This window comes from Sorex araneus, chromosome 2, assembly GCF_027595985.1.
Source record: "Sorex araneus isolate mSorAra2 chromosome 2, mSorAra2.pri, whole genome shotgun sequence".
NCBI lineage: Eukaryota > Metazoa > Chordata > Mammalia > Eulipotyphla > Soricidae > Sorex > Sorex araneus.
Genome location: NC_073303.1, coordinates 359,414,749 through 359,428,822, shown reverse-complemented (window position 1 = coordinate 359,428,822; position 14,074 = coordinate 359,414,749). Strand labels below are relative to the sequence as shown.

Below are 14,074 nucleotides of genomic sequence, written 5' to 3'. Positions count from 1 at the left end.
AAAGTAAAATGACCAATTGAAAATGATCACTTATGGGTCTTAGGGATAGTACAGGGAGTTAGACACTTGCCTTGCCCACAGAGCCAGCTCCAGTTGGAGTCACAGCACCACATATGGTTCCCTAAGCACCCAAACCCTCCAGGGGTGATCCCTGAGTACAGAGCCAATAGTCCCTGACCACTGCTGGGTGTGGTCTAGAACCAAAGGAAGAATGACTAATTATAGTTAACTCCAAACCTGGCGTCCCTCCCCTCCCAACAAAACCATGCTAAACAGAGAGGAGAGTGGAGAGGGGTTTAGATAGATGATCTCTGCTGCTAGGGACTTAGGCTGCTTCTTTGAGTTTCAAACCCAGAGGACAGGTCAGGTCTACCCAGAGGGCATCTGTCCTGCACAGAGAACAGGAGAGTTGGGGGCTTCTGGGGAAGAGCTGTTGGAGATGAAGAAGCCACAGGTGGGTTTCTATCTGCCATCAAACAAGGTTGAAAACACAAACTTAAAAACTAAAGCTGGGTGGGGCTGGAGTGATAGCACAGTGGGTAGGGCGTTTGCCTTACAAGCGGCTGACCCAGGTTCAATTCCCAGCATCCCATATGGTCCCCTGAGCACCACCAGGGGTGGTTCCTGAGTGCAGAGCCATGAGTAACCCCTGTGCATCACCAGGTGTGACCCAAAAAGAAAAAAAAAAAAAGCTAAAGCTGGGTCCGTTTCGTGATCATTGTTACTCGTAATGAGATCCAGTCAAATCCACATGGCGGCCTTCTGAAATCCAAGATCACGGAAACGCACATCCATCCCACCACTTTTCATGGCCAAGAGAGCCCTGAACCTTTGTCTATGCCTCAGACATTTGAGTTCTAATTAATTTTTGGTTCGTGTGGAGTCAGTGTAAATTTACCTACAACTGAGGAAAGCTAAGCATAAGGAAAACAAGCACGGGGCTCTGTTTTATGTCCTCGGAGCTAGTCAGAAAGAATCAGGGAAACTGTCTTCCAAGGGACTGGGGAAGTTTCCAGAGCTTTTAGTAACTCTTGTTTGGAGGCCCTTCTGGAGATGTCTTGAATGACAGTGGGTAAGTTGGAAAGTGGCTTCCTGCGAGTCTAAGAGGAGCTGGGGAGGGATAGGAGGAAAAACAAAAGATGGTTTTTAGAAAGTTTACCAGACTTAGGAGTCGGTGAGCATTATAATCCTAGTCAATTTGTTGATAAACTAACAAATTAAATAGCTTCATAGCTAGTTATAGTCCATCCAGTCAACATTATTTTCTGGGATTTACAAGGCTGCAGGTTATGTGGGACCCACGTTACAAAGATAGGCAAGTGGAGAGAAAGATGATTTCCTCCCTGGGGCACCTAGAAGTCTTTAGGTAAATTGCGATTTGCATCCCGGGAGAAGCTGAGAGCCCTGACTGAGCTGCATACAGCCCCAAACCCTGTGCCTCCCTCTCCTTATCTGTGAGGAAGGGGCTAGGGTTAGCTCCCCAGGGCGAGCTCCAGGAAGCAGTTTGAATATCAATAGACTGAAAGGTCACTTTGGAATGTTGGAAGTTAGCTGGAGCCTAAGTACAGTTAAGTTTAGCCCTTAGGAAAAAAACTGAAGAAACTGCCCAGATTAAAGTTGGGATGGGGGGCTGGAGTGATAGTACAGCGGGTAGGGTGTTGGCCTTGCACACGGCTGACCGGGGTTTGATTCCCAGCATCCCATATGGTCCCCTGAGAACCGCCAGGGGTAATTCCTGAGTGCAGAGCCAGGAGTAACCCCTGTGCATCGCCGGGTGTGACCCAAAAAGCAAAAAATAATAATAATAAATAAATTAAAAATAAAGTTGGGCTGGGGGCCAGAGAGAGGAGATGGAAGGGATGGAAGAGGAAATGGAAGAGATGGGAGAGGAAATGGAAGAGATGGGAGAGGAAATGGAAGGTCGCCAAGGCCCACTGACTTGGGAAAGATGACACGCTCCGTAGGGTGGTCATTGATAGGCAAACACTTCCATTGTGAGGTCACTGCAGTCATCGAAGGGGGAGAGGGAGGGACCAGCATGAGTGGGCTGGCTTGAATGGAGAGACAAAAGTCACCAACGGAAATACAGAAGTAACGTGTGACTCATTCCTCTAAGTAGCCGCATTTCGCTCTCAACAGCTCAATCCTGATTCTCTTTTTCTCTCTACCTTATTTATAAAAACATAAAATTGGAAAACTACAGGGAGGGGGAAAAAAAAAAAAAGCCGTCCAAAAGCTAAGATCCTCTCACCACTCTGAGACGCCTTAAAGATCAAACAACAATGTACGTTCTCCCGTTCTCCCGCCCTCGGTGCATGGTTTCCCGTGTGGCTGCTGACCTGGACGGGGCGGCTGGAGCAGAGGTGAAACAGCCTTCTGCTTTCCCCACCGCTGCCCTCTGGCGCTGCTCATGCCGGCAGAACCCGTAGCTTTCCTGTCCCTTGCAGAGGCTGGAACCATGTGGCAGGCAGGGGCCAGTCGAGTTTGAGCTAAGTCCTGAGCTCAGAGTGCTTTGGAGCTGTGGGACTTAGGAGAGCTGGCGAGGCTTCTCCTTGTCCCTGAGCAGCCCCTCTCACCCTCGAGTCCCACCGCTGGCCCTCTCTCTGCCCCCGCCTTGAGCACTGCCCCAGCCCGTTTCTAGCGACTATCTCAGGAAGCTGCAGGCCCCGGGGCCTGTGCTGAGAAGCAGACACTTCTGAGAGTTTCTTCCGAGAAGTGGCTCCGTCTAAGTGGGACAAGTGACTCACTAGAATTCTTTTCTCCCCTCACCCCCTTTCAAAAATGTATAGAATGTAAGAATATTTCTAGTTCGTCTCAACTTTGGCCTTTGGTAAGAAAGTTCAAGACGGTGGAAAGAGGGCGAGGGTGGCCTCGTTCTGGGCAGAGGTAGAGAGAGCACTTGCCCGTGTGAACTCAGAGGTGGTGTTGCCTGTGTTTTACTGTGTTGCTTTATTTTACTGCGAAAAATAAAAGATAAGATGATAAAAATGGACCATGTCCTGACTGCAAAATAATAATAATAATAATAATAATAATAATAATAATAAAAGTTTAAAAAAGACAACAGAAATCGACCCATTGAATATCCTAATATGTATTCACACAGATCTATAAATAATAATTTGCTATTTTCTGTCCCACTTCTTTTCCCTTAGTAGACATTTCCCATGGCAATGAAGCATTTTTCAAAAATATGATCTTTGTTGATTCATGAATTTTCATCATATTGACTGTCCATCCCTCATCACTTATTTAACCATCATCCAATTAGACATTTACACTTTGCCTCATATAAATATCACTGCAATAAAAATCCATGTTTGTGAACCTTAGTACTCATCTTTGGGTAGATCCTTAGAGGAATTCCTAGAAGGGGAATGTTATGATCAAAGGTTATGGGTTTAATTTTGAGACTCTGGATCATGACATAAAGTTCTCAAGAAAAAGAAGAAAACCTACAACACACTACTTCCATGTATTATTAGTATAGTTTCTGCCTCTGCAATTTGATTATCGAAATATATATTTGTAGTCCTGATCTCTTCCTGTATTGAGAAGATCAATTGATCTTTGTATTTCTTCTAAAAATTGTCTGTGGTCTCTGTGCATACCTAGACTCATGAGAAAGGGATTATTCATTGGAAAGACGTAGTTTGCTCACAGGAACAAAGAGATCCTCGAGAATTAAGGGCAATTCTGTGGAATTTGGGGTATGAAACAAATCCCATCATTACCTCTGAGTCTGTCTCTTTTGCTTTCCCTAATGTCTCTGTGGTCTCTGTCTTCAGGAATTTTTTTTATCATTATTAAATTTTTTATTTTTTAATGAATCACCTCCTGCCAGCACTAGATAATCTCATCAGCCACCCTCCAGAACTTATGGCTGTTTTTCCCAGAAGAGCACAAAATGAGGCCCCCAGAACCATGCCACTGGACTCTACACTGGGGATGCCCCAGAGGGGGGCTGGTGAGAGCCCTCCCCGCCCCAAGGGACCCCACCCAGGCAGCTTACCTCCACTACCCCACTGCCACCATGCTCCAGGCCACTTTCTACACACTCGGGCCGAGCCTCACACATGAGTGAACATATTCCTGGGCCTGAACATATTCCTTTGTGGCCAAGAGACATCATCATAAGGGATGTATGTATATATACACACATATATATGTATATATACACATACGTATATCTATATATCTATATCTATATCTACCTATATATAGATATAGATATATACCTCTCGGAGAGCCTGGCAAGCTACCGAGAGTATCCCGCCTGCACAGAAGAGCCTGGCAAGATCCCCGTGGCGTATTCGATATGCCAAATAACAGTAACAATAACAGGTCTCATTCCCCTGACCCTGAAAAGAGCCTCCAATCGTTGGGAAAAATGAGTAAGGAGAGGCTGCTAAAATCTCAGGGCTGGGACGAATGGAGACGTTCCTGGCACCCACTAGAATAAATCGATGAACAACGGGATGACAGTGATACAGTGACAGTGAGTGAATCACCCTGAGGTACAGCTACAGACTTACAAACTTTCATGCTTACGTTTCAGTCATACAATGATCAACTACCCATCCTTCCACCAGTGCCCATTCTCCACCACCAGTGTTCCCAGTATCCCTCCCTCCCACCCCCCCCCAATCTTCATGCATTCTTACCAGCAGCTTTCTGCATGTTGACATGTTCTAGCTTCTTATTCCCAGAGAGACCAAGAGGACTGATCACCAGGGAGAGAGATCCTGCGGAAGAACTGTGGCTGCCCCCGTCTTCTGCTCACTTCCAGACCAAATCATCGTGCCCCAAAATTACACCCTGATGTTCCAGCTAAAGGAATGTCATCAGAGAGAGAAGGAAAGAGTCAGGGGATAGAGAGACAGTACACTGGCTTAGGTGCTTATGGTGTACTCTCCCGAGCACTGCCAGGAGATCCCTAAGTGCAGAGCCAGGAGTGAGCCCTGAGCACTGCTAGGGGTGACCCAATATCCCGCACCCCACTGCAGAGAGAATGTACTACATTCCAGTCCATTGCAAATGTGATTGATTATATTAACAGGAATTCAAAGCATCTAAAGAGGGGATCCATTTTAAAGGACATTATATTAAATTGTCAATCCATTAGTGTTCGAATTCTAACAGATTTTATATCATTTGATATAATAAATAGAATTGAGTAAGACACAAAAATGTTGGGGCTGGAGCAATAGCACAGCAGGTAGGGCACTTGCCTTGCACACAGTCGACCCGGGTTCGATTCCCAGCATCCCATATGGTCCTCTGAGCACCGTCAGGAGTAATTCCTGAGTGCAGAGCCAGGAGTAACCCCTGTGCATCACCGGGTGTGACTCAAAAGGCCAAAAAAAAAAAAAAGACAAAAATGTTTGGGGCGAATGTGAGGAAATCATCTAAAGACTTTTATTGGGGGTGGGGGTAAGAGCATCTGTTTCAACTGATGTGGCTTCGAAAATTGCATGGAACTTTGTAGATGATAAATGTTTACAATTTGCATCCCCATTGTTACTAACACAATAGCCTGTTAAATCCCTTGCCATGAATATGAACAGACTGCAGGCCATCCACATTATTTATCAAGAGGGAAACAGACATTATTCACAAATTTTAATTGCTCCTATGGCTCCAACAGTCTGAAAATGAAACATAAAAATGTAGCCTTGGGGAAGTTTTGCTGTGCAATGACTTTTGTACAAACTTGACCCCAGGGACCAATGCCTCTATCACAATTACACAGGGATCTAGATAAAATAAGTTAATAATTTCAGCCCAGGTGGACTGTTGGCACTTTTTTTTTAAGGTGGCATATTTGAAAACTCATCCTACCCATTGTAAACTCACCAATTCCAAGACATGACTCTAACTGAATCAGTATATGGCAAATATATGTCATGATCATCACTAAGAGCTTTTCCTGGTGAAGGTTTAGCTGTCACTGTCATCCCGTTGCTTATCAATTTGCTCGAGCAGACACTAGTAACGTCTCCATTGTGAGACTTGTTACTATTTTTGGCATATCCAATATGCCACGGGTAGCTTGCCAGGCTCTGCCGTGCGGGCAGGATACTCTCAGTAGCTTGCCGGGCTCTCTAAGAGGGGCGGAGGAAGAAGCTATTTAATTTTTTTAAAAAAAGGGAAGAAGAAATACTTCCCATATTTTCCTTACCAAGAGATATTAACCCTAATGTGTTGTTGCAAAAATGAGCACTGTTTTTGTTTTCCCACAAGGAGTTATTCTCTCAAGTACAGGTATCTTGAAAGACCATGTTTACAACTAAGCACCTAGTAAAAGAAAGCAGCTACCAGGCTGGGAAGTAGGAGTGCTGGAACTGGAGAGAGAGTACATTGCCTAGCACGTCACAGGCAGACCTAGGTTAGATACCGCACACCCCCACACCCCACCCCACGACCAACGACCCAGGGCTGGGTGACTACTAAAATAGAGGAGGCCACAACACCCACCACCCAGCCCATCACCTCACTGCTCTCCCCCCCTTCCCCCGCCCCCATCAGGCTTCCTCTGCCTCTCCTAGGAGTTAGAATTGCAAGGCTGCAGGGGGACTAAGAGTAGGGATGGTAAGCAGCTTGAAATCCAAAAGGGGCCTTTGGCTTCCAGCAGAGGCAGGCCACGAGAGAGGCCGGCCATCAGTGACCATGAAACCCTGGAAAGACTTATTCCAGACTTGCACTGCCTGGAGAAGCCCCAACCCCAACCTTCGGTGATGAAGGTACCACCACCCTTCTAGTGGCTCAGGTCAAAACCTTCCAGTTCAAATCTGCATCATCACCAAAAGGATTTCCCCCCAGGGTGGGGGCGGGGGAGTGATAGTACACTGTGAGGAATACACTTGCCTAGTATCAGGCGACCCAGCTTCAATTCCCTGCACCCCGTATGGTCCCCCAAGTACTGCCAGGCATGATTCCTGAGTGCAAAGCCAGGAGTAAACCCTGAGCACCGCGGGGTGTGCCCCCAAACTTAAAAGGAGTGTGTGTGTGTGTGTGTGTGTGTGTGTGTGTGTGTGTGTGTGTGTGTGTGTGTGTGTGTGTGTGTGTGTGTGTGTGTGTGTGTGATGTGGCTCCGTTCCCATTCATGCCTGTTACAGTGAAAGTTCTCAGCCTCTTAACAACACCCCATCTTAGTTCAAACACAGCAAGGGCTCTGTTTCACAGGGGAAGGCTAGCATCCCTTAAGATGTCTGCAACACTCAGCATGGCCTGCTCCAATTTACGCCCTCCCTCTAGGGATACTGCCCTCCCAGACAGTCTTTCCCCCTTGCTGCTGGGCTAACTCCTCAGCCTCCATCCTTCGCTGAGACGTACCTTTCTTACTTAGGCCTGCCTGTGCGCAGTATGTAAAACATCACAGCGGCCCAAACCCTGCTTCCACATCCAATTCTTGAATTAGCATCATCACCTCCTAACGTATTAAAATTTACTTATTTACAGCATTTGCTGCTATGTGTGTCCACCCCCCTCATAGAACATGTAAGTTCTTTGGGGCCAGAGAACTTTTCCCTTAAGGACTAATGTTGTCCTAATATACTTAGAACAGCACCTACAACATAGAAAAAGCTCAATTATCATATGTTGAGTGAATTCATGAATAAATCCATGTTTTATCTGTAAAGAAACTGAGGCACAAGCAGAATAAATAATTTGTCAAGCTGAAAGTTGCAAGCTCCCTGACATATTCTGTGGATTAGAATATTGTGGGAGATTAGGGAAACCAGCGTTTCACAATAATTACAATTTATTTTGGTTTTATTTTCGTCTGGGGACCCAAGTGCTCAGGGATTACTCCAGAAGTCCGGGGGGCACTACTGGTGATGTTCAGGAGGGAATAAAACAAAGTTAGAACACACATAAGGAAAATACCTTAACTGCTGTGCTATCTCTCCAGCCTCAAATAATTACATTTAAAAACAATTAGAGACTAGAGAGGTTGTACAGGGCACTCACCTTGCCAGTGGTTGGCCTGAGTTCAATCCCCGGCACCTCCTAAGCCCTCCCCCAAGCTCAGCCAGGAATGATTCCTGGGTTCAAAACCAGAAGTCAGTCCTGAGCACACCAACTGATGTGGTCCCAAACTAACAACAAAAACAAAAAACACTAGTAGTTAGAAGTGGCATAAAATGTAGAAGAGTGGGGAAAAAAACCAAGTCTTGTTGCTATTATTCAAATGAGGGCAAAAATTGAGGGAAGCAAGATAGTCATTTGTTTATCGACTGTCTTTACAGACCTCATTAAACTTAAGACTAGAGAGAAAGTACTGGAGCTAAGACACTTGACCGACAGCTGGCTGCCCCTGCTTCCTTCTTGCTCACTGCGAAAGGTTCCCCAAACACTCCCAGGATGAATCCTTGAGCACCGCCAGGTGTGACTCCAAAACCCAAGGCAACACCAACCAAGAAAATATACAATTTTTTTTTTTGCTTTTGGGGGTCACACCTGGCGATATACAGGTTTTACTCCTGGCTCTGCACTCAGGAACCACTCCTGGCAGTGCTCAGGGGACCATATGGGATGCTGGGAATCGAACCTGGGTTGGCCATGTGCAAGGCAAACACCCTACCCGCTGTGCTATTGTTCCAGCCCCGAAAACATACACTTTTTACATCACATTTATTTGCAATGTTTTAGCAGATTTCCTTCTGAAAAATAATTTCTTTAGTCTTTCATCAGCAAATGTTTACTTTTCCCAGATTCATTCACTATTTTCTACAACTTGCATTTTACTTGCTTTTAATTTTTCTAGTTTTAAAATCAGTTTAAAAACAGTAACAGGCTGGAGCAATAGTACAGCAGGTAGGGCGTTTTCACCTTGCACTCGGCCGACCCGGGTTCAATTCCCAGCATCCCATATGGTCCTCTGAGCACTGCCAGGCGTGATTCCTGAGTGCAGAGCCTGGAGTAACCCCTGTGTATTGCCAGGTGTGACCCCAAAGCAAAAATAAATAAATAAACAAATAAGTAAATAAATAAATAAAAACAGTAACAATAACAAGTCTCATTCCCCTGACCCTGAAAGAGCCTCCAGCCGTTGGGAAAGATTAGTAAGGAGAGGCTCCTAAAATCCCAGGGCTGGGACAAATGGAGATGTTACTGGCCCACTCAAGTAAACCAGTGAACAATGGAATGACTGTGATACAGTGATTAAAATCAGTTTAAATTTTTTACATGTATTTTAAAAGACTTTTGTCATATGTTTATTTAGCCAATTAAATTTTCTTTCCTACCTTTCTCAACTTTTTGGTGCTTGTGTGTTAACTTTCCTTGACCACACTGTTTTGTTTGTTTGTTTGTTTGTTTGTTTGTTTGTTTGTTTGTGAGCCACACCCTGCAGTGCTCAGGGCTTAGTCTTGACTCTATACTCAGGGATCACTCCTGGCGGGCTCCGGGAACACCAGCTGTACCATCACTTCTGCCTCTTGACTATACTCTTCTACGTTAACGACTCCTTCCTTTGTATCTTTAAAACCAGATCTCGAGGGGCCGGAGCGATAGCACAGCGGGTAGGGCGTTTGCCTTGCACACGGCCGACCCAGGTTCGATCCCCGGCATCCCATATGGTCCCCCAAGCACTGCCAGGAGTAATTCCTGAGTGCAAAGCCAGGAGTAACCCCTGAGCATCGCTGGGTGTGACCCAAAAAGCAAAATAAAATAAAATAAAACCAGATCTCTATAAATTATGGGATTAATTGTACTAATTTTCTGCTTTTATTTAGAAGTTTGTAGGGCTTTTTGTTCTTGATTTTGTTTGGTTTTGGGGCCACACCATGCAGTGCTCGGGGCTTTCTTTGAACTCTGCACTCCAGGATCACTCCTGGCGGGCTCAGGGAGGCATCTGAGGGGCAGGGGATGGAACCTGGTTGGCGACATGCAAGGCAAACACCCTACCCAGTGTACTATCACTCTAACCCACAAGGGTTTGAAAAAACTGAAAATTGCTACCCTTTTCAAGTCTCAATTTTCTACTTATATTTAATAATCGCATGTAAATAAATGTTAATTTACACTTCACCGTCTATTTCTTTCTCTTGCTTTACTTCTCTCATTATAATGTCCAGTAACTGATCAAATAGGTGTTTAGAGTGGACATCTTTAGGGGGTGAAGAGAAGATATCATAGGGGCTAAGGCACTTGCCTTGCACTGGGTTAAACCCAAATAGCCAAAGACAGTGAATAGCTTTGCCTTATTCCTGATATATAGGGGATGTACTCATTCGTGTGTGTGTGTGTGTGTGTGTGTGTGTGTGTGTGTGTGTGTGTGAAGCAAGATAACTTCTACTAAAATTAAAAATATTTTAAAAGTGTGAGGGGAAAGAAAGGGGAGAACTATGTGCTCAAGAGAGAGCACAGGCTTCTGGAGTGGAAATAAGCAAGCAAAGACACAAAGACAAGCAAGTCACATATGTGTTCAAGGGAGAACACAGGCTTAAAGAACAAGTCGGGAATGTATTAAGTCTTTCACAGGGGCTGGAGCGATGGTACAGCGGGTAGGGCATTTGCCTTGCACGAGACTGACCTGGGTTTGATTCCCAGCATCCCATATGGTCCCCTGAGCACTGCCAGGAGTAATTCCTGAGTTCAAAGCCAGGAGTAAACCCTATGCATTGCCGGATGTGACCCAAAAAGCCAAAAAAAAAAAAAGTGTTTCACTATTAACTCATGTGTTAGGTAAAAGGTTTTTGTAGATTTCTTATCTCGTTGAGGAAATTCATTCTATTATTAGCTTTCTGAGGCTTTTTATCTTGGATGGGTTTAGATTTTGCGATATGCACTTCCGCATTCGTTGATAAGATAAATTTTCTTCTTAAGATTGTTGATGTGGCAGATTATATAGCTTGACTTTTTAAGATGCATGTAAAGTGTACTATTTCTATTTTTAATATAGTCACAAGGTTTTGAAACATCACCATTCATTCCAGAATATTTCCATCACCCCAGAAACCACTCAGAGTAAATCCCTTTCTACCCACTCCCTAGTTCCTGGCTACTAATCTGCTTTCTCTTTGCTGCTCAAATACATGAATTATTCAATTGTAACTTTTTGATGGACTCCTTCCCCATAAAGTCTTAAGTTTCATTTGTGTTGTGCATATCAATATACATTTTTTTACAGCCGAGGAATATTTTACCTATGAACATATATAACACATTTTGTTTATCCATTCATTAGTTGGTACTATTTGTATCATTTCCACTTTGGAAATGCTGCACTGTAGTCATGATACACTGAACATTCCTATACAAAAATAAGTGTGAACTTATTTTTTTACCAATGAACTTTTAAATATTAAACTAGCCTTACATATTTGAAATAAAATACTGGTGATAAAATTCATTTTGCATGTTGCTGAATTTTGTTTAATAGCATTTGAGATTTTTTTATGCTATATGAGATTCTTTATGCTCATAGTAAATTTTAATCTCTTAACTATCTTTTAACTTGTTTTTGCATTTGAGTACCTGGTTTGACCTTCTAAAACGATTGGGAAGTTATCACCTTCTAAATCCTTCCTATTTATTTGATTTTGAGGTCACCTCCGGCAATACTCGGGCTATTCCTGCTTTGATGCTTTGAGGGTCGGAGTCCCTTGTGGCTATGCTTGGGGGACCAAGTGCAGTGCTGGTCACTGAACACGTACTCATGCACGCTGAGTCCGGACCTCACCATATTGAGCCATCACTCCAACTGCTTATTCCCTTTAAAAAATATTTAGTAGGACCTTTCAGCGGGTCCTGGAGCTCTCTTCTTTTTCCCGCTTTTGGTGTTTTTGGACCGCCCCTCCGCAGCAGAGGTTGGGGGCTAGTCCCAAGTATGGTGCTTGGGGGTTGTTCCCTACATGCTTTGGGGCTCGAGCAGTGTCGGGCGCCAAGCCCAGGCCTGCTGCATGCACAGTGCAGATTGCACCTCTGAGCCTTTGCCCCAGATTCAGGGATTTCCTGCTGTAGGAGTTTTTTCGACCACAACGCAGTTTTTTCTGGGCAGTGTTAATTTCATCTTGGTTAAATTTTGGTCGTTTGCGACTTTCAAAGAATTGGTCCCATTTGTTCCAATTGTCCAATTTAATGGTATAAAGTTATTTGCACCCCTACGTTTTTATGACTGTAAGGGATCTGTAGTAATATACTCTGCTTCTTTACTAACATTGAAGATTTTGGCCTATCTTACCTTTGTCGGTATCTCTAAAGGTTTATCAGTGTTATAAATGAATCATTGTCTTGCATTTGATTACCTTGACTGTTTTTCCTGCCTTTAACATTACCAATTTCTGCTCATATTTGTTACTTCCTTCTACTTCTTTTGAGTTTGGTTTTCCTATAGGGTTTTGTGTGTGTGTGTGTGTGTGCGCGTCTGTGTGTCTGTCTGTGTGTTTGCATGCAAACCAAGCAATATATATATTTTAATTGAATCATCATAATTTCCAATAGTGCTAATATTAATGTTTTAGGCATACACTGTCACCACCACATGCATTATAAAGTACCAACACCAATTTTTTCCAGACAGAACCTTAGATGACTGGTTTGAGGTCTTAACTCTTTTCTAATATAAGTGGTTGTTGATATAAGTTACTTTTGCAAAACTGTATTAGTTGCATACCAGAATTTTTTATTATATTAGTTGAATAATTTTTTTTTTTTTTTTGCTTTTTGGGTCACACCTGGCGATGCACAGGGGTTACTCCTGGCTCTGCACTCAGGAATTACCCCTGGACGTGCTCAGGGGACCATATGGGATGCTGGGACCTGAACCCGGGTCGGCCGCATGCAAGGCAAACGCCCTACCCGCTGTGCTATCTCTCCAGCCCAGTTGAATAATTTTTTTTTTAATTTACCCTGAGTGGGCCTGGAGAGATAGCACAGCGGGTAGGGTGTTTGCATGCGGCCCACCCGGGTTCGATTCCCAGCATCCCATATGTTTTCCCGAGCATCACCAGGAGTAATTCCTGAGTGCGTGATCCAGGAGTAAAGCCTGTACATTTCCGGGTGTGATCCAAAAAGAAAAAAAAAATTACCCTGAGATAGCCTACCCATTAAAAGTGTTGCTGAATTTCCACGTATCTGAGGAGTTTCATGCTCACTCTCTCTAACTGATCTAATTGATTTCTAGTTTGATTATTTCATGGTCAAAAAATATGCACTTTATCATTTTAATTTTATTTATTTGTTTTGGTTTTGGGTCACACCCAGTGATGCTCAGGGGTTACTCCTGGCTCTGCACTCAGAAATTACTCCTGGCTACGCTTGGCGGACCATCTGGGAGATGTTGGGGTCGGCAGTGTGCAACGCTCTACCCACTATACTATCTCTTCAGTCCCCGATGATTTTGATATTAATCTTTCTAAATTTTTTTGAGAATTGCTCTTCTAGCACAGGATACCAACATGTGTGTGACTGTTGTATGGATATGTGAATGCCTATTCTGCTGATGTTGGGAGTGGTCTATAAATGTTATACTTGTTGGCCAGTCAGTGGTATTAGGTCATTACATTTTTAACAGTTCTGTGAATTTCTGAGAAAAGAACATGAAGACCACAATGGTGATTGTGAATTTGTCTGTTTCACTGTTGTCAGTTTTTGTTCTCACTTGTTTTCATATATTCTGAAGCACTGCTGTATGCACATTTAGGCATTTAGAATGGTTTTTGTTTTTGGTGAATCAATCTTCATGTAAATAGATATTGTCGGTCACTGTGTTACTAAGCAGGATGATCTCTGTCAGTTATTAGTAATGTGCTAAACAGGATTGTTAAAAAAAAAAATACCTTGTACGGGCTGGAGCAATAGCATAGGAGGTAGGGCGTTTGTCTTGCATGTAGCCGACCCTGGTTTGATTCCCAGCATCCCATATGGTCCCCTGAGCACTGCCAGGGGTAATTCCTGAGTGCAGAGCCAGGAGTAACCCCTGTGCATCGCCGGCTGTGACCCAAAAAGCAAACAAAGGGGGCTGGAGCTATAGCACAGTGGGAAGGGCGCTTGCCTTGCAAGGCAGGCGTTCCTTGGACCCATAAATAAGAGTTCTTTTTTTGGGGGGTCACACCCAGCGATGCTC

The 14,074-nt window shown here is 44.0% G+C and overlaps 1 pseudogene; it reads right to left on the bottom strand.

Moving 5' to 3' along the window:
* Positions 1-4,680, bottom strand: part of LOC105943271 (uncharacterized) — a 29,403-nt pseudogene extending 24,723 nt beyond the window's left edge.
* Positions 4,681-14,074: the final 9,394 nt, after the last annotated feature.